The sequence below is a fragment of the Pan troglodytes genome, chromosome 11 (genome assembly GCF_028858775.2).
Source record: "Pan troglodytes isolate AG18354 chromosome 11, NHGRI_mPanTro3-v2.0_pri, whole genome shotgun sequence".
Taxonomy (NCBI): domain Eukaryota; kingdom Metazoa; phylum Chordata; class Mammalia; order Primates; family Hominidae; genus Pan; species Pan troglodytes.
The window spans coordinates 105,921,596-105,943,764 of record NC_072409.2 but is presented as its reverse complement, the minus strand read 5'-3'; the positions used below and the strand labels follow the sequence as shown (position 1 = coordinate 105,943,764).

At 35.4% G+C, this 22,169-nt stretch overlaps 1 protein-coding gene across 35 annotated transcripts in view; it reads right to left on the bottom strand.

The window, feature by feature from the left end:
* The window catches only part of PTPRD (protein tyrosine phosphatase receptor type D), a 2,309,829-nt gene that overhangs the window by 1,703,761 nt on the left and 583,899 nt on the right, over nucleotides 1-22,169 (bottom strand). The gene's annotated exons all lie outside the window — the stretch shown is intronic.

Here is a 22,169-nt window from a genome sequence, read left to right as displayed (position 1 = left end):
GGTTGAAAGAGTTAAGTAATTATCTATACACCTAGAAGCAATAGAAAGGAGTGTCTGGTTTAAGATAAGGAGTTGTGGAGACCAAGGTTCTCATTATGTAGATGAAGTCTCATAGGTGCCTACCTTAGAGGCAACAGACTGTAAATATTTCCTGTTCAGATTTTTAAAAGGTGCTAGACTGTCAGCTAGTCTCTTCAAGATCAGAAAAAGATTTGGAAAGGGCAGGGGATTCTCTACGGAATGAAAGTTTCTCCCGCAAAGGACAGCTTTGCAGGGCCGTTTCAAAATATGTCAAAGTATATTCTGGGATAAAACATTTTAATTTCTTTCAGGGCCTGTAAAGCTCTCGTGTAACGCTATACTAGAGTCTGCTTGGAATTTGGTATATTTTTGCTACAGTCTGTTCTGTCAGTCTTAAGATCTCTGTTTTAATGGTAATGCTGGTCAGTTGTGCCTGAATTCCAAAGGGAGGAGAGTATAATGAAGCATATCCAATTCTCCCTTCCCATCATGGCCTGAATTAGCTTTTCAGGATTACTTTGAAATCCCCTTGGCCGAGAGGAGGGGTCCATTCAGTTGGTTGAGAGGCTTGGAATTTTATTTTTGATTTACACATTTAATCTTTAGAACAATCTAATGGGTTGGTATTATTATCTTCATTTTAAGTTGAGAAAACAAATTTAGGAAATTAACTTACTTGTCCATGTTCACCCAACTAGAAATTGGAAAAGAAACTGCAATCCACATGTCTCCAAACACCATGACCTCAGGGCAAAGAGACTGAGTATAGATTTTAAATTATTTTAAAATGTAATTCATTTACATAGTAATTTTCTCAAAATGCATTAAGCAAGATGTCTACAATTGTTCTAACATGTTCGTTTATATAATTCCCTGTTTGCCTCTCAGATTTTCAGTAATGTCTGCTTGTGTTGATTTTTAAATTTAATTTAATTTAATTTAATTTTTGGTGGAAAATGGCGGGGGGGATTGGTGAAAAATGAGGAAAATGAGGGAGGACTTATTCAGGTACTGATGAGTTCCATAGGATGAGTTCCACACCTGGGTCAGTGTAGTGTACCTTCAAGTGGCCATGCATAGCACTCAGGGAAGTTGTATACTCAACTCAGTTAATGGTGGCTGGATTTCCAAGCCAGAGGTAACCATTAGGTCCCAACTTCTACTCTTTCACACAAATGCACATAAATAGAGACATTTTGAGAAATCAATGGAATAAAAAATCGAGGTTTGAAAACAATTTTATTTAGATCATTATGGTAATGGGGAGACCAAAAGAATGCTATGAAACTTCTGCGTTAAAACTAACTTAACACTAATAACATTTTTCACATTCCCAATTATTACATATGTCTTTGCATTCAAACCAAGGCAATAATTGTTCTAGTCAAAAGAAAAAAAAATCTAGGTAATGTTTTAAATATTCTAGTTTTATCAGGAAAATTAGATCATAAAGTAATTATGGACAAGAAGCCAATACCAAAGTATTTCATCTGGTTAGGACATGGATATACTGCAAATCCTACAAAGTTGTTCATTTCATACAAATATTAAATGAATACATAAATAATTGCTTTAAGAAGAAAGTCATTCTCCACAACGCCTTCACCACACCTTATACCTCTAGAAGGCAATTATTTTAAAAAGAACATAATCACACAGATTAGACTATTTTTCTTGGATTGGAAGGTTCAGCAGAACCTTGACAGTGTTCCAAGTTGTTAACTTTTATTTCAAATACTAAAAACTGAAGACCTGATCATTAGAAAAGCATTGAATTGTAAAACATTGGTGGGTTGGATTGAATTTAGTTAAATTGTTTCCAATTTTCTTTTCCTTGGTAGTTAAGTCACTACATATCTAAAGAGATATCAAGAAGCTGGCATTTCCTAGCAATTTGGAACTTAAAATTTAACAAAACAAATAAAAGAAGAACTTATTCTAACTCAATTTTTGCTTTTAGCTGTCGAATGCATAAGTATCTTAAATTAGTTTTCATTGATTCCTCTACTTTATTTAACAAAAACCAAGGCACAATAATAAATATACTAGCATCAAAACATAATGCCTTCACTGCTGATAAATACCCAGTGCAAGATTGGCTTAGATAATATTTGTGTTTTTGGTTTACTTAAAAATGGGTATAAGCTTATTCCTCAAAAAATATACATTGTAACATGTTGAACTCTGGACATTTGTGGATTTGAAATAGTAATTTATGATTACAAGTTTGAAAAGAATTTCAGAGTCATTCAGTCCCTTAGTTTTCTATTAAAACATTAATTTGAATTTAGAGAAGCATTTCTTATATCTTATCAGTCACCTCCTAAAATGGATTGTATTTAATCAGTAATCAGTACCCTCAGTTTTGGAGGTAAGGATGCAGAGACAGTGGGGATAAACCTTCATAGAGTCCCTTCCATTGTGTCTGGCCAGTGATATTGTTTTGGCCTTTGTATATTCCGGAAACTCGCTTTTGTTTTGCTAATTAACTTTTTATCACATTAAATCCTTTTTCAATTATAAATATTGATATTGACAGGAAACATGTAGGTATAACTATTTGTGAAAAGTACAAACATATGTAAGAATTCCCTTCATCAAATGATTTTTAATATTTATTTAATTATTGAAAGTTGTTTAACATTGTAAGACGTATACAAATGGAACTTTGCAAGAATTTTGAAGAATTGTAGAAAAGTACCTCATAGAATATTAAAGGGATAATCATCTATATGACCAAATTGAAATGAGGTTTTAATCACAAGATGAAGTGAGAGATAACAAAAAGAGGGTAGGGTTGGTGGAAGATTCAGACAAGAAGAAAAAAAAATTAGCTAAAAAAATGGAAAAGCAGATGGAAAAAAAAATCGTGTTTTCCACTGTTCCTTTGAGTACTATCACAGTTGCAACTTTTCACTTATGTGTAAGATGATTTTTTAAAGTTTAAGCAATTCCCATCTCAAAAAAGTCATTCTCCACAATCCTTTCACCACACCTTATAACTAAGAAGGCATTTATTTTTAAAAAGAAAATAATCACATACATTAGATCACTAAACTATAACAGAGAAGTCTAGTAGACAAGAATGCTATAGGAAAATGTCAGATTTTACTCACTATTTCGTTACCCAAGCCTAGCACTGTTATTGGAACATGATAATTCCTCAGTGTAAGGTTTTACACCTATCATAAGAACACTGCAATGCTCAATATTTGGGTCATGTGTTAAATATAGAAAAAAGGAAAACCCCGAGTGTGTTCTTGATAGAAAGATTTCCAAGGACCAAACTGCTTGCATAGGTATTGAATCATATGTAATTGGGATAGCTGCTTAGAAGGTAAACTCCAAAGCACAAAATAACAGAAGACATACAACCCAGCAAACACAGTCAAATCAATGAGCATGAGATTAAATTATTACCTGGAAATGATCTTTGTAATTTTCAAGATCATGAATAGATAAATAAAATACTTCAATATTTTAATAATCATTTCCATGATCTGTTAGAAAAGCATATCCACTAGAGAATAGAGTAAGCACAGGAAACGAGAAGTGGCAAATAAATGATTTGAACTTCAATTACACAAATTCAAAGCCAGTATTATTTCTACCATGTTATGTTGTGAGTATACCGAGTATACCTAAAATAAGTCTTTATTGTCATAATTTTGTAAAAGAATAAAAGCCTTCAGAAGTTTTTCAGTGACTTTTACGAGGCCACAGATGGACACTGGAGGAGACATCAGGTCCCTGACCTCTAGTCAGAGAATTTTACTGTGCTAATGCTGGTGAAAGACAGTTATCACAGAAATCAAAGAATAAAATTAAATTTGTATTAAAATGTAAATTTAAGTAAATGAATATTCCATTTGTAAATAAATAATCAATCCTGATTTATGTTATTTGCATATTTTTTAAACACTTAAGACTATATAGGTACTCCTTATTTCCTCTTATAACAAGCCATACCAAAAGGGCAGGAAACAGAGATTCACCTCAGAATTTTTTACCAATTAATTTCAGAGGCAAAGTCAGTGTACAAAGCTGAAGATCATCTACTTCAGATAAAATGTAGTAGCTGAAAAAAAAAATTTCAACACAGATAAGTAATTGCTGGCAATTACTACAAGTATAATAAATTTTACAAAGTCTCTAGTACACATGGATGAAATACTTCACTGAATTTTTAATAAAAATAGATGTAGGTATGCTGACAACTTCAGAATTGTTTTTCAAGGTGCTGTTTCAATGAAAGATATATTCAACTTTTATGTTTTAAATTTCTGCTAGCTATTTTATATTTTGGTTCACATAATAATGTCCTAGAATTTGATATTCTTGGTTAATATGCAGAGTCATCTCATAGGTTTTTTTGTTTGTTTCTTCTTTGTGTATAGCTCTCCAAATTTAGGTTTTGTACCCTTCTGCTTAATAGCATTGAATGAAACAAAGGACAAATCTGTAATTCTAAACATGTGTTCTTTATTTTACTCCTTAGTCTAAAGTTATCTCCAAGGTTATTAGAGTTTCTGAATAAATAAATCTTCACATGTCAGCCCCTATCATCCATTTTCAGTTGCCAACTAGAAAAATGGTATCGTAAAAGACTAGAGAGTTGTTTGCTTCAAGTTACATAACATTTCAGTCCTGAATATAATACAAACCAATTTACTGACATCAATCAGTAATGATAATGAAATGTCCCTTAAAGCAGGAAAATAAATGTTTTTCTCACTTCACAGATGAGGAAACTAAGACTCAGTGAGGCTAAGTAATTTGAGCTGCAATTCCCATTCAGGTAATTAGGTTGCAAAGCCCATATTCTTTCCACTTCTCCATTGTCTTCCAAGAAGGAATGTTACATTTACTTTTCACATTTTATTATGTAGACTGTTAATTGCATATATAAAAATCCAGTGACCATGAAGCATTCTAGGTACATTTTGACTTTGAGAGTTATTGCTGTATTCAAATGGTTGTTTTCTAATGACTTGGGAACATGAAAGACAATTGTATTCACTCTAGAAATAATGCATTTCCTTACAAAATTATATTTTATTTACATGTCATTAACACTTTCAGTATATTTTACTTTATTGAAAAGACACAGCCTCAACAAGTCATAAATGACAAGAGGAAGCTGACTTTACAGATGAGAAATGAAACGTGAAATAAGAATAGAACAAGGAAAGGATAGAAACACTTTGATTTGGAACAAATGCATATTTTTAATTATCCATTAAAATTATATGATATAGACCTATTTTGGCATAAATCTGTATTGCAACAAAAGACCTTTGATGTGACTGAGTGCGTGGTTATTTCAATACTTAACTGTGTTTTTTCTTCTATCCTTAAATTGAAGAGACTTACTGCCCCACTTTATGGGGCATTTAAAAACCGCTTCAGTTAGCACTTCCCCTCATTGAATTGTTTGGGATTGAGTAATTAAAATGTCTTCAAGATATGGGATCTGTAAATGGTAATAGCCACATGGCATCCACTAGAGTAGTTCTATTATGGGTAATCCACTCGAAGTAATTTCTGTAGACAAGTGTCTTATTCACAGGTATGGAACTCTCACCACCTACCTGGGCAGCTTTTCTATAATTTACTTTTATGGCTTTCAGTTTCAATTGGATTTTATAGGCTTAATGGCTTGGGAAATGATTATGGGCAACAATAACTCAGAATTGACATTTTCAGAGGTACCTGCTTTTTCATTGGTTTAGCTAACAATGCCGCTAATTGAATTTTTCAGCAACAAAAATATGTGCAATAACAGCTGCTGACTTACATTTTATAATTATTGTTATTACACGAAATAAACATTTAAGTAGTTAAGAAAATCATGGCAGTAAGACAAGATTATCCACAATAGCACAAAGTCAATGTGTCTATGTGAAAATACTTTACACTCAAATTACTCATGCCTCGTTTGAAAGAAACCCTTTGGGAACAATTAAAGGTGAAGTTGCAATCAACTGACAATTGAGCTCTGAGGCTGTATAGGACATAGTAGAAATATAAAGGCAGTTAGTTTTTTATAGGATACTGAAGAAGTAGGAGTCAATCCCAGCCTCAACTTTAAAATGGGTATCCCTGTGAGATTTAAATTGTGTACTTACTTGCAAAGCCTTTAACACAAAGCCAGGTAATTCTGATATATTACTAAAAGAAAAAGAATGAGAAGGAAGAGGAGTAGCAGAAAGAAGAGAAAGAGGTGGGGGAATCACAACAGCAGCCAGCAGCTGCCACCATTATCCTAGTATCTTAAGAAATTTATTTCTCCTCTGGTAGGATCTAGAAACTAAGCAAGTTTTATAATGTAAGATACTAAAAGGTCATTTTGAAACATTTCATTTCAGGATCACATTGAGAAGTACTGCTCTCCTGATCTTAAGACTTTGTACCATGTGTCCCATAAACCTCTCTCTCTAATTACCAGTTGACTGACACCACACTCTGTCTACAAGACAATACACTTGAACCGACTTCTCCTGAGGCAGGTACCAGGCTACAACCACCTTCAATGACTCCTACTGGTCTTTGTCCCTCAGAACCTGGAAATATACTGGCTATCAATCTGAATTAAATCATATGTGGTTGGTAAGGGTCTAATGTGATCTCCCTAAATATGTATACAATTTTGGGAGGTTTGTATATGTACATTAGTTATTTCTTCTTTTCGGCAAGTATTAGAAAAATGCTTGTTTTTAAAAATTTGCTAATGACATTGTTTTCTTTTAAAATACACTTGTTTATAGTAACCCATTTACAGTAGTGAGTTATAACTATTTGAATAAAGTAGCCATCCGTGTGTCCAGGGAAATGAGATAGATGATAGAAAGATTAGATAGATAGATAGATAGATAGATAGATGGATAGATAGATAGACAGACAGATAGATAGATAGGGAAATTCTTTCTTATTTCAGTATGCCAAGAAATATAGATAAAATGATGGTGTCTGTAAATCATCAAAGAAAGCTAAAACCGTGGGTGAAAGTTAGAGAAAGAACAGAATAGTCTCAAAGCATGTCTCTATAGGGTACTTATTAATTATTAAAGGAAAATTGCAATTTTAAAGTGCAGAAATTAGGAGATTGTTTCCAGGTTTGTCTGTTTATTTCTAGTGAAAATAATGCTACTAGAAATACTACTGAAAATGCCTCCTGTGGGTTTTTTTTTTTTTTTTCCGCAGAATTTTGTTCTGTCACCCAGGCTGGAGTGCAGTGGCAGGATTATGGCTCACTGCATCCTCGATCTCTTGGGCTCAAGCCAGCTTCCTACCTTGGCCTCCAAAGTAGCAGGGACTACATGCATGCACCATCATGTCTGGCTAATCTTTTGATTTTTTGTAGAGACAGGGTCTCGCTATGTTTCCCAAGCTGGTCTCAAAATCCTGAGCTCAAGAGATTCTCCTGCTTTGGCCTCCCAAAGTGCTGGGATTACAGGAGTGAGCCATTGTGCCCTCCTATTGTACATTTGTAAGCATTTCTTTAGGACAGTAATGAGAGGATTGTGTCATGGTTGAAACACCTTTAGTCTCATAAGAAAATATCAAATTGTTTTCCAAACTGTTCCAATCTACATTCCCACCAGTAATGTGAATAAAGTTCCCAATCATACACATGTTTACTAACAAGTAGTAATATGCCCAGTGTTTTTAGTTTTGACAGTCTGGTGGACATCAAATATTAATTATTGTGTTTAATTTGCATTTATCTTATTGATAGCATATTTTCATAAAGGTATAAGCTATTAACTTGTAAAATTTGTCCATTTCTTTGTCCATTTATTTTATCTTTTTTTAAATCAATGTTCAGGAGTCCTTTTTGTAGGTTTTACTGTTTGTTAAGTTATATGTGTTGCATATATTTAATTTTTTGCCTTTACTAATTTTCTTTATGGACTATAAACATGTTTTATAAACAGTTCTTATTTTTATTGGTATAAAATGTATTAATCTTTTCCTTCACGGATTATACCTTATTTAAGCAAAGCTTGTCTTAGAATCCTCCACATCTTAACTATACAGATATTTTATTTTTCATGTTCCTCAAGTCGGGAAGCCTTGTTTTCAGGTTTAAATCTTTAGTTCATTTAGACTGAATGGTGTGAAGTAGGAGGCCAATTTTAATTTTTCCATATGAAAAATCAATTATCTTAGTACATATATTAAATAATCCATCTTTTCTCTGGCAATCGCATCTCTTTCTGGAATCTGTATTCTGTTCTTTACTTATTTCTGTACTACTAAACCAATGACACATTTTCTTATTATATTTATTTAATATTTTGATATTTGGGAGAATTAATTTTTCAAGAATGTCTTGATGAAACTTTCCCCAATTGAATGCCCTCATGTAAAATTGTAACCAACACTCAGATGAAGATTAAAAACATTTGAATACCCTCACTTAAAACGACACTCAAATGAAGTCGCAGAACAGCAGGGCTCCCCAGAGATCTCCCCCATGGTACAGTCTAGGACTTAGCTTCTACCCAAGTGGAGTTATTATTTTTAGTTTTAACAGCATAAGTTAGTTTTATTTATTGTCTTTTTCTGACTCTTTACTTTTGATTAGTAATTTCATTACTAGATTATTAGGTTATGAAATCCCCTCTCATACACAAATACACAAAAATAAAGAACCAGGATCTGATGAGAAAGAGGAAGAATGTGAGGGAGGGAGGGGAAGAGGAGGAGAGAGAGAGGAGGAGCAAGAGGAAGGGGAGGAAGACAAAAGAAAAGGAAAGGGAAAAAAAATCTTGGAATTTAGAGGTTCTGATTGGGATTTTTCCCTTTCTATCTCTTTTATATATTCCAATAAATCAGAAGCAATAAGTCATCAGATACAGGCAGACTTTCTCCGTGTATCTGTCAGTTTAAGAGCTTTCTTAAGTGTCTAGATCTATGTCCCCTTATAAATTTCATGTTTATCATGTGATATAAATAGCAGAAAAAATTTTTAGTTTTTAAGCTTTTAAAAATATTTGTTCTCAAATATACCATTACTCTGCTAAAATGATTTATTTAAGAATTACATTTCTAATACACACATTGTTAATATGCACAACACTTTAAGGGTATTTTTCTGCAAAAATATTTACAAATGGGATCTAATTAAACTAAAGAGCTTCTGCGCAGCAAAAGAAACTACCATCAGAGTGAACAGGCAACCTACAGAATGGGAGAAAATTTTTACAACCTACTCATCTGACAAAGGGCTAATATCCAGAATCTACGATGAACTCAAATAAATTTACAAGAAAAAACAAACAACCCCATCAAAAAGTGGGCGAAGGATATGAACAGACCCTTCTCAAAAGAAGACATTTATTCAGCCAAAAGACACATGAAAAAATGCTCATCATCACTGGCCATCAGAGAAATGCAAATCAAAACCACAGTGAGATACCATCTCACACCAGTTAGAATGGCGATCATTAAAAAGTCAGGAAACAACAGCTGCTGGAGAGGATGTGGAGAAATAGGAACACTTTTACACTGTTGGTGGGACTGTAAACTAGTTCAACCACTGTGGATGTCAGTGTGGCGATTCCTCAGGGATCTAGAACTAGAAATACCATTTGACCCAGCCATCCCATTACTGGGTATATACCCAAAGGACTATAAATCATGCTGCTATAAAGACACATGCACATGTATGTTTATTGTGGCACTATTCACAATAGCAAAGACTTGAAACCAAGCCAAAAGTCCAACAATGATAGACTGGATTAAGAAAATGTGGCACATATACACCATGGAATACTATGCAGCCATAAAAAAGGATGAGTTCATGTCCTTTGTAGGGACATGGATGAAGCTGGAAACCATCATTCTCAGCAAACTATTGCAAGGACAAAAAACTAAACACCACATGTTCTCACTCATAGGTGGGAATTGAACAATGAGAACACACGGATACAGGAAGGGGAACATCACACACTGGGGCCTGTTGTGGGGTGGGGGGGTTGGGAGGGATAGCATTAGGAGTTATACCTAATGTTAAATGACGAGTTACTGGGTGCAGCACACCAACATGGCACATGTATACATATGTAACTAACCTGCATGTTGTGCACATGTACCCTAAAACTTAAAGTATAATAAAAAAAAAAATTATAGTGCTTTCTTAGTGGCATTGTGAGTTAATTCATATACAGGTTAATGTATATAAACGGTTTATTACAATGGCACAATAATTTTCCTCTTGTTTCATATAACTCACTTTCAGATGTTGAAGAAAGACTGAAGTTATTAATAGCCTTACTTTTGTGATTTGAAGAAGTTAAATATTTATTATTAATAAGAATACTATCTTCTATTTTGAAACAGGAATCATTTTATAATCAAACAGTATTTTTAAAAGTTACTATTTTATTTGGACATTGTTTTCTCTGTGCTTAAAATGAACCAACAATTTGGCACCACACAATACTATCCCCTAGCTTAGGTGTATATCAATACAATATTATTTTCTTTCTCTTTTTCTTTTTCTTTTTCTTTCTTCTTTGACGGAGTCTTGCTCTGTCACCAGGCTGGAGTGCAGTGGCATGATCTCGGCTCACTGCGACCTCCGCTTCTCGGGTTCAAGCAATTCTCTTGCCTCAGCCTCCCGAGTAGCTGGGACTACAGGTATGCCGCCACCACACCCAGCTAATTTTTGTTTTTTTAGTAGAGACGGGGTTTCACCACGTTGCCCAGGATGGTCTAGATGTCTTGACTTCATGATCCTTTTTCACATTTATTATGCCACTAGAATATTCTTAGAAATATATGCTACCACTTAATATCAATGTGACTGGAAAATCCTATAATTCTCATCATCCCTGCCCACTTATGAATCCCTTGCTTCATCTGAAAACTCTTACTCATCCTCTGTACGGCAAACATTACCTTCTCTGTGAAGATTTGCTAGACTTATACACACCAGTATGGTTGTTCTAAACTCTGTAAAAACACAATTGTGTAGATCACTTACGTTAAACATTTCTGGTTGCTCATCAACAGCCAACCCACTCCCACATACATACACTTGCATTCCCTTCTAATAGATCTGCCTTCCATCATAGAATATGAAAATGTGAGATGCTTGATCTTGTAATGCTGCTTTCCAAATGTGGTCAGTGGCACTTAAGAGAGCCTGCCTGTACATTTCTGTAGAAGGTGTTCAGGCATGAGAAAATCAATGCCTTTGAAGCAGTCATCTTGCAGTCACCTTGTGACTGTGGGTAAATAAACCCAAGAACGGAAATCCGAGGAAAGCAGAGTTACATACAATTAGGACTTTTCCTGAATCCTCCATGACATTTGTGTCACAGGAATAACCAAACCTGGAAATTGGAACTTTCTTCCTTGTTATGTTCCATGATAAACCCCTCTAACATAAGGCAGTTTGGGTCTCATATCTGTTACTTATTTCTGATACACTGCTCTCATACATACCGTTCTAATTTATTGGCACACACAGTGAGCAATGAATAAATGTTTGTTGAATGAAAGCAACAGAGAATCACTTTCCCTTTCATATTCAGGTGCTACCCAACAAGATTATTAGTATTAGGTTTATGCAAAAGTAATCACGGTTTTTGCCATTGAAAGTAATGGCATTACATTTCAGCAAGTAACTGGAAAGAAAATAAGGCCAAAAGGCACTTGTAGTGCACAGAATAAAAAACAAACTACACAATTTTTACACAGTGGGTATTTCATTCTAAACTATAGGAAAAAATCATTAAATTAATTTATTGTGGTTTATGTAGATTGGGTAGCAGTTAAGATTTACATTGACTAAGTTTTATTTTAGCCACTAGAATGAATAAAATGCTATAAAGGGGAGCCAAAATGCTGAATTCCCATTTTAAAAATGATTTCTTCCATTAATTGTTTTCCTGTTCTCAATAATTCAACATTATAAAGCAGATAGCCCATTGAATTATATGGTTGTAATTAGGTTGTTCCTTTAGCATGTTTTATGCCTCAGTATTTTTATGCTTCCAAAAACATCTTATACTGGCTTTATATAAAGCTGTCTTTAAATGGAATTGTATTTTGCCTCAGAAAATATTGTACTAGACGCATACATTCTTTGTCCAAGTGTTAAAATTAAAATAATATTTTACCTATTTTTATATATATACTACAAATTCTCAAATGAAAGAAACATTTTTGACACATTGATTATAAGCAAAACTTATTTAGATTTCTGTAAATCATTAAATATGTTTCTATGTATACGTGTGTATATACATAAATGTATCACTGTTATGACTAATCAAATTAGAATTAATCATTTTAAGTGTATAACCAATCATTATAAATTAACAGACAACAATTTATCTTCAAACTTTTCTAATAATGGAGAATTCAGGGCTTCCATTGGGAAAGGAACCAGGGCCTCTCCAGCCTTGCCACAGACTTGTGTGCCCGAATAATGGGGTATTATAAACTGAAAAGCAAGGACTCCTGTCCATCCTTTTGTGAAAGCAAAATTCAATTCTGCACATAATTTCTTCTACGCACTTGAGAAAGTAAAGATCTACATCTTTTCTCTATATAAAGTTAACTTCTGTGTTTGTACCATCAAATATTTCACAAATCTTTATATTCACTTGTTTTTTTCTTTTATTTTCTTCGCATGATCATGATCTCTCATGCAGTTTATTTGCCAGAACTTAAATGGAACTAATTTTTTTTTTTCTAATAAAGTGTGAGAGTTACTACAGAATTATGGGAAATTTCACTTTCTTATTAGCCTCAGACATTCAATTATATATTGAATTGCAATTTAGGGCCTAAGTATAAATGCTACAGAAGTGTTAAGTCCAAAAAAAAAAAAGCTTTGGGAAAAAAAACTTCATTTAATAAAGTTTTAATAAAGGTTAACATTCTTCACATTCATGATAGATATGGCAGTGTTTCTTCCCAAAAATGCTGCTTTGTTCTTATGCTTCAAAATGACTTCAGTGGTTTACAATATAATGATTATGAATTACTTCAAGTACATATTTTTCACAATGACAGCTTTAATTGATATGCTCTAATTATTTTGGTTTAAATTCAATAGCTTATTATTTCCAATCGTGAGTACTTTCTATATTTTTATATTAACACTTGATATATTTTCAATCATTTTTAGATATATTTCCAAATGTCATGTGAAAGTAATATTTGCTTTGTCAGTGTCATAAGATGTATTTTCAATGTGGGATAACAAATGTTTCAGTAATGTATAATTTAATTATGATAAGCATTTTTCTCCTTATTGGTTACAGTATTAGTATTTTATTTAAGTAATGAATTTAATTTATTCTAAAGTAAGTTTATGCACTATTACCTAAATAGAGACTTATAAATTCTAGCTGCTTCTGAACCAGGAAAGCAATTTTCTCCTGAAAGGAATTTTTATTTGTTGTTTATTTTGTTTTATTGCTCAGTGTGAATGCTTGGTGTCTTGAGAAAATGGAACCCCTTATTATATAAGTCTTTTGTGACAGACTCAACACTTTTATAGTAATTGTATAATTAACTTTCATAATGTGATACTTTAAGGAAAAATATGACATACTGTGTTATATTCAGCACTGTAGTCATGTCCTAATTCACTAGTCTCAAGTGTTTCATTTCTGAACTGCTTACACATTTCCAATTTTGTCCAAATCCTTCAAGAAATTTAGAAATTTTATGATTCTTTTTTTAAAATTTTATTATTATTATACTTTAAGTTTTAGGGTACATGTGCGCAACGTGCAGGTTTGTTACATATGTATACATGTGCCATGTTGGTGTGCTGCACCCATTAACTCGTCATTTAGCATTAGGTATATCTCCTAATGCTATCCCTCCCCCCTCCCCCCACCCCACAACAGGCCCCAGTGTGTGATGTTCCCCTTCCTGTGTCCATGTGTTCTCATTGTTCAATTCCCACCTATGAGTGAGAACATGCGGTGTTTGGTTTTTTGTCCGTGCGATAGTTTGCTGAGAATGGTGGTTTCCAGCTTCATCCATGTCCCTGCAAAGGACATGAACTCATCATTTTTTATGGCTGCATAGTATTCCATGGTGTATATGTGCCACATTTTCTTAATCCAGTCTATCATTGTTGGACATTTGGGTTGGTTCCAAGTCTTTGCTATTGTGAATAGTGCCGCAATAAACATACGTGTGCATGTGTCTTTATAGCAGCATGATTTACAATCCTTTGGGTATATACCCAGTAATGGGATGGCTGGGTCAAATGGTATTTCTAGTTCTAGATCCCTGAGGAATCGCCACACTGTCTTCCACAATGGTTGAACTAGTTTACAGTCCCACCAACAGTGTAAAAGTGTTCCTATTTCTCCACATCCTCTCCAGCAACTGTTGTTTCCTGACATTTTAATGATCGCCATTCTAACTGGTGCGAGATGGTATCTGAACTGCCTACACATTTCCAATTTCCAATTTTGTCCAAATCCTTCAAGAAATTTAGAAATTTTATGATTCTTAAGCAATTTTGCCTGAGAATGATAATTATAAAAATATGTGTAGATGTACATAACCATAATACAAACCATTAGACAGCCAGATTTAAGCTGGTTTTACCAGATTTTGCCAACTTTCATCATAGGAGAATTCACATTTCTTTCAGACTCTCTTGCTACATATAAAAGAGATTTAGAATGGGTGTTTGGCTGAGCACATTTCAAATACGATGCAAATTTTAGAGAAATCCGAGAAACTTTTTAAAAAATTAGATAACCTTTAAATCCCTCACCCACTTTTAGAAAATAAGAAATTGGATGATATTTGAAGATGATTTCCTTGGAGAAAGCTGTGCCGCCTCCACTGACTTTAAAGAAATTTGAGATGTAACCTATTCATCCCAAGTCAAGATTGAAAGACTCTGAGGAAACCATGTGGATGATTAAATAAACACCTGTGCTACAGTTCACGGAACATTTCAACCTCACCACTTGAGAAATATAAAGGGTAAGAAAAGATCCTAACCAAAGGAAGACCAGGCAGGCATGAACAGATCTCAAGAAAGAGAAACTAGAGATTAACTCAGGATACTTCAAGGCTAAGGAAGGGTTAAGCAATGGATCTCAGTAGAGTTCACCACTTGCATAACCAGTGCTGCTCTAATATGTCTCTTGCAATTGATGGTGTTTCTGGAGAAACCACAAATGTACTGATGAGAAAGTGCCAGCTTTAAATAACGATCAGTCCAAGCCAATGCCAGTTAACTAAAAATTTGAGTGCTCCTCATACAGTTCTTTCACCATGTCCCAAAGCCAAACATTCTAAAACTGCCTTTGGCTAGCTGGAGGAGGAGAAATGTACAAAGATTGAACAAGGAGATGGAAAGAAGCTGATGACTCCATCTTTCTTAGACTACTAGCCTACAAATGGCACAAACTTGGCAGAGAAGAGAAGTCTCAACATTAAATAACCATGGGACTGGAAATAAACTGACATTGTTTAAAAGATCTGAAATGATTGTGAACATATTTTTTAGCATCTAAAAATTACTAGAAAAGTCAAGTTGCCTGCCTAAGTTTCTCAAGAGTCATGGAAAAAACTGTTTTAATAGAGTGAATCAAAAAAGACAATGATGGACAAAAAATCATTTTTGTTTATCTTAGCCCATAATCTGTGCTCATCCTTTGGAGCAGTCACAGTACAGTTACAATAATACACCTGCCATCACAAGGGGGCATTGTTTTCTCAATAGAGGAGCGCTGTCAGTAATTGTAAACAGCAAAATCTGAACCTCCCCACAATTTCAGTGTAGTTTTCACAATAGACAATATTATGTATCATGACTTTGACACAACCATCATGGTGGGGACTGGATTCCATGTACATTATACATTTACGAGAATTATTTCCTCAGAAAAAGGAAGTTGCGGTCTCACAAGCAAGTAAGACACTTGGTTTAGTGAGTGTCTTTAAAAAAAAAAAAAAAAAAGACGTGAGAAAGATATAAAATTGCAACACACCACTAAACCTACAGTGCTTCTCAGGTGACAGAGAAATAGCTCCAATCGATTTTAACATCCCATTAAAGGCAGCCAGCAAACCAGAGAATGTATTGTCTGCAATAATAAAGCATTTCTCTAGAGACTTGGCCTTGGTAAAATAAATAAAAAGGGGCAATTCTTTCTATTAATTCAGTTCACTCTGGCCATTGATAGGAATTAGAGTCAGATTCCTGAAAATCTTACACTTGGGGGGAAATGTCTGCTATAAATAAATAGAAAGTGAAATACAATGTGAATGAATATATTATATCATATATCTGTAGGTAACCAAAATTTCTTCTTCCAGTAATTAAAATATATGTTTAGTGAATGAATGGGAACTTTTCATCATGTTGTTAAAAATAGTTGTTTGAGATAAAAGCACAGGCAATAAAGCTGGGGGGAAAAGAGGTAGATAGAATTTGACTTTTTCCAAGCTGTCAGGGAAACAAAGATTCCCTAGTTCACAAACATGGCCCACTATCATGGAGAGATACATAGGTACCTCCTTCCAACAGTATTTTGGGTCTGCTAAGTTTCTGTACAAAAGTGCCAAAACATGATTAATATTTGGTCAAGTGTAAGCATGTCACGTGTATTATAAAATATAACAGGATAAGAGAAGAATATACATGTTCAGTCAATATATGTGGAAGCATTTGTTATAATAATATATGGCACATAAGGTTATTCTCCTTGATACTGCCTATTGAAAAATTTTGAGCATTGAACTTGTCATGGTTATGGCAAAAAATACATTTTTTCTAAAAATATTTATATAAATATACATGCACATATATGTAATAGAAACTACTAAAGTATTAATGAAAAAAATCATACAGATTGAAGTTTCCAGTAAAAGGCATTGAACTAAATGGTAAAATATAACAGCATTACCTCTTACTTTGATATGAATTGCCTTTTTCTCCTTTAGATGAGGGTGATTATTTTGTTTTTCCTAATGGATTTTGTTTCCACTGATGAATTTTAAACATGGCTTAAAAGTATATTGGATTAAGTTTTTATTATTCCTGTAATATCTCCCATCTGTCCATTGATGGGTCATATGGTTTGACTTTGTCCCCATGCAAATCTCATGTTGAATTCCCGTGTGTTGTGGGAGGGACCTGGTGGGAGGTAAATGAATCATGAGGGCGGGTCTTTCTTGTGCTGTTCTTATGATTGTGATAAGTCTCACGAGATCTGATGTTTTTTAAAAAATGAAGTTTCCCTTCACAAGCTCTCCTCTCTTATCTGCTGCCATGTGAGACATGCATTTCACCTTCTGCCATGATCGTGAGGCCTCCCCAGCCATGTGGAACTGTAAGTCTATTAAACCTTTTTCTTTTGTAAATTGCTCAGTCTTGGGGATGTCTTTATCACCAGTGTGAAAATGGACTAATAGAGTAAATTGGTACCAGTAGAGTGGAGCGCTGCTGAAAAGATACCCAAAAATGTGGAATTGACTTCAGAATTGTGTAACAGGCAGAGGTTGCAACAGTTTGGAGGGCTCAGAAGAAGACAAGAAAATGTAGGAAAGTTTGGAACTCCCTAGAGACTTGTTGCATGGCTTTGACCAAAATGCTGATAATGATATGGATAATGAAATCCAGACTGAGGTGGTCTCAGATGGAGATGAGGGACTTGTTGGGAACTGGAGCAAAGGTGACTTTTGCTATTTCTTACCAAAGAGACTGGCAGCATTTTGTCCACGCCCTAGATATTTGTGGAATTTTGAACTTGAGGGGGATGATTTAGGCTATCTGGCAGAAGAAATTTCTAAGCAGTAAAGCATTCAAGAGGTGACTTGGGTGCTGTTAAAGGCATTCAGTTTTATAAGGAAAGCAAAGCATAAAAGAAAATCCCATTTTCGAGGAGAAATTCAAGTCGGCTGCAGACATTTGCATAAGTAATGAGGATTCAAATTCTAATCACCAAGACAATGAGGAAAATGTCTCCAGGGCATGTCAGAGGTCTTCACAGCAACTCCTGCCATCACAGGCCCAGAAGCCTAGGAGATGGCAGGGTGGGGCCCAGGGTCCCTGGGCTGTGTGCAGCCTAGGGAGTTGGTGCCCTGTGTCCCAGCTGCTCCAGTTGTGGCTGAAAGGGGCCAACATAGAGCTCAGGCCATGGCTTCAGAGGGTGCAAGGCCCAAGTCTTGGCAGCTTTCATGTGGTGTTGAGCCTGTGACTACACAGAAGTCAAGAACTGGAGTTTGGGAACCTCTGCCTAGATTTCAGAGGATGTACAGAAATACCTGGATGTCCAGAAAGAAGTTTGCTGCAGGGGTGGGGTGCTCATGGAGAACCTCTGCTAGGGCAGTGTGGAAGGGAAATGTGGGGTTGGAGCCCCCATACAGAGTCCCCACTGGGGCGCTGTCTAGTGGAGCTGTGAGAAGAGAGCCACCATCCTCCAGACCCCAGAATGGTAGATCCACTGACACCTTATACTGTGCACTTGGAAAAGCCACAGACACTCAATGGCAGCTTGTGAAAGCAGCTGGGAGGGAGGCTATACCCTGCAAAGCCACAGGAGCAGCCATGGGAACCCATCTTTTCCATCAGCATGACCAGGATGTCAGACATGGAGTCAAAGGAGATCATTTTGGAGCTTTAAGATTTGACTGCCCTGCTGGATTTTGGATTTGCATGGGGCCTGTAGCCCCTTTGTTTTGGTCAATGTCTCCCATTTGGAACGGCTGTATTTCCCCAGTGCCTGTAACCCTATTGTATCTAGGAAGTAACTAATTTGCTTTTGATTTTACAGGCTCATAGGCAGAAGGAACTTGCCTTGTCTCAGATGAGACTTTGGACTGTGGACTTTTGCGTTAATGCTGAAATGAGTTAAGACTTTGAGGGTCTGTTAGGAAGACATGATTGGTTTTGAAATATGAGAACATAAGGTTTGGGAGGGGCCAGGGACAGAAAGATGTGGTTTGGCTGTGTCCCCACTCAAATTTCATCTTGAATTTCCAGGTGTTGTGGGAGGGACCAGGTGGGAGGTAATTAATCATGGGGGCGGGTCTTTTCTGTGCTGTTCTCCTGATAGTAAATAAGTCTCATAAGATCTGATGGTTTTTGAAAGAATGGAATTTCACTGAAAAAGCTTTCTTCTCCTGTCTGCCACCGTATAAGATGTGCCTTTCACCTTCCGCCATGATTGTGAGGCCTCCCCAGACATGTGGCACTGTAAGTCTCTTAAACCTCTTTCTTTTGTAAATTGCCGCAGTCACAGGTATGTCTTTATCAGCAGCACGAAAATGGACTAACACAATGGGTTTGACAAGGTTTTGCGAGTGAAATGATAAGATAGGTGAGAAGGTGAGAAAGGAGTCAAATATATTTCTAGGTTTCTTTTGGGGAAACTGGGTAGATGACCCTTTAATTCACAGAAATGAGAAAACAAAAGAAAAGGGGTTTGTGATAATATGAATTCAATTTTCACATATTTTAAGGTAAGCAGCTAATGTGCTATCGAATAGATATGTTGATTTGTTTCTCAGAAATGAGGCCTTAGGAGTACCTACTGGTTTGAGTGTCACGAGATGGAAATGACCCTTGAAGCTACAAGAGTAGATGAGTTCTATCATGAAAGCTATAGACTGAAAAGAGAAGAAACATGAGTGACTAGACTAATGTTAACTCCTAGGAGGGATACCTGGGAGAAGGAAAGGCTCAGGGAAATAAGAAGGGTCAAATTATATGAGGGACCTGGTGATGGGTGAGAAAAAGACTGGATTCCACGTGGAGAATCTATCCCATAGAAAAATTCCAGTTGAGAAAATCTTGCTTTTGATCAATGGTATCCTGTGTCCTGAACACTGCCCATGGATTATTTAGTGAAGATACAAACCAAGTAATTTGTCATACTCACATCCCGCTTCATCTTCACCTTCAGACTCTATGGTTTGTCATTTTATTCACAAGCAACCTTGAACTTTGAGTGCAAAGCTGCTTAAATCTTCATTGTGTTCTGGGAAAGTAGCAAACTAACTTTTCCCTATTTAAGTGTTTGGTAGATAGTAGATAACACAGATACCTTTGTGAAGTGAATGACTACTCAGAAAAAACCCAACGCAAAATGAAAGAGCAAAATTGATTAATCTATCTGTGCTTGTCTTTCTGTAGAGGAAAAATATGGACAAATTCCAGGGTCCAAGCATAGATACTGTAGCGCCAGGTAGTAATTTTTTTTTAAGACAAGCTAATAATATGCACTATGACTTGGTTAGGCAGAAATTGATCCCCAAAATATAGCTGAATTTAAGTGAATTATCTAACAGCTGGGTGACCTGTGAAAAACGCCATAATCAATACTTTACTGGTTAATACTGTCAACTCGATTGGATTGAAGGATGCAAGTATTGATCCTGGGTGTGTCTGTGTGGGTGTTGCCAGAGGAGATTAACATTTGAGTCAGTGGGTTGGGGAAGGCAGACCCACCCTTAATCTGGCAGGCGCCATCTAATTAGCTGCCAGTGAATATAAAGCAGGCAGAAAAACGTGAAAAGGCGAGACTGGCCTAGCCTCCCAGCCTACATCTTTCTCCAGTGCTGGATGCTTCCTGCCCTGGAACACTGGACGCCAGGTTCTTCAGTTGTGAGACTCGGACTGGCTCTCCTCCTCCTCAAGCTTGCAGACAGCCTATTGTGGGACCTTGTGATCATGTACATTAATAATACTTGATAAACTCCATATATATACACATACACACAACACATATATCCTATTAGTTCTGTCCCTACTACAAATACGTCTTTAAGGATTCACAGAGTTGTGCCAGCAGAGCCTATTTTTTTTTATGGAGTTTACTAGATTCGTAGATCAAAGGAATGATGTAGACACAATGTATCTGTATTTCAGAAAGGTATGCATATTTTTTGAAGACAAGAGATGGTGAATTGACCCCTGGATAACAGAAAATTTAAGAGGATTTTGAATTGGTTCAGCAGTATTAGGTTTTGAATGAGAAGTCCCAAATAAGTGGAATCAGGAATTAGGAATGCTTTCATATTAAAGATTTAATGAAGGCTGCCTAGTCTGGAATGTCTTGAATTTGTCCCTTAACATCCTACCTGCCTAGTTTTGGAGTTGAACTGAGGATTAATTAAATGTGAGCTACTATTGGAAGGAGTAGGAATGGGAAGATCTCGATTAATACTCAACACTCAAAGGAAGTTATCTGATACACTGTGAAAAACAACTGTTTTATAGAATTGGTGGTTCACACATGCAGAAACAACTTGGGTTAAATGGTTTCTTACTATAGCCATTTAATTTTCCCCTTTTCTCTTCATAGTGTAACATCTTGTAGCCCAAAACTAAAGACATTACTAAGAAAAAAATTAGTAAGCTTATCCATGACTAAGGGATCCTACAATACAGTGATCATAAATGATGTGTGCCAACAGATGGCAACTTGCCAAGATATCTTTGGAGATATTCTATGGGACACAAGTTATCCTTCCCTATTATTTGACTCTTCAATTCTCTATAACTACCTCCCTGAAATTCTTTCACTCCCTAAACTTTCCAGAACAGGAATATTCAGATGAGATCCCTGGGGACTCTTCTATGTCTCCTCAAACTCCTGATATAGTGAATTTTTTCCATATCAGCCACATGTACAAGCTTACTTGTATGTATAAATGTAAAAACACACTTGCTACCTTGCAACATGCAGTATATCTATTCAATCTAATGCTTAGAATTAGTATTTTTGAAGAATCATTTAGTGTCAAATAGAACTTCCGGAAGTTGATAAAAATCAGGAGAAGGAGAGGATTTTTAGGATTGATTGTGATTCCTAAAATTTTATTCTATTAATTTCCGTACATGACTTTTTTGTTATATCTTTTTACATTTCAACTGTATGCAATTTATATTTTTTACTATTATTTATCTATAAAGATAGCAGTAAATTTACATGATTTTATAGCAATGTATATGAACTTGAGTGCAGATTGAGTATTTTTAACTGATGAAGTATTCCACCCAAACCTCCACTAATCAGAAAGTGAGGGCATGAGAAGTGCTGCTGAGTCTGTAGTTTACATGAATTGGGAAAGTTGAAATTAACTAATGGCAACCTGGATGCGATAAATATTTTAAAGAGCATGTAAGTGTGTGTGTG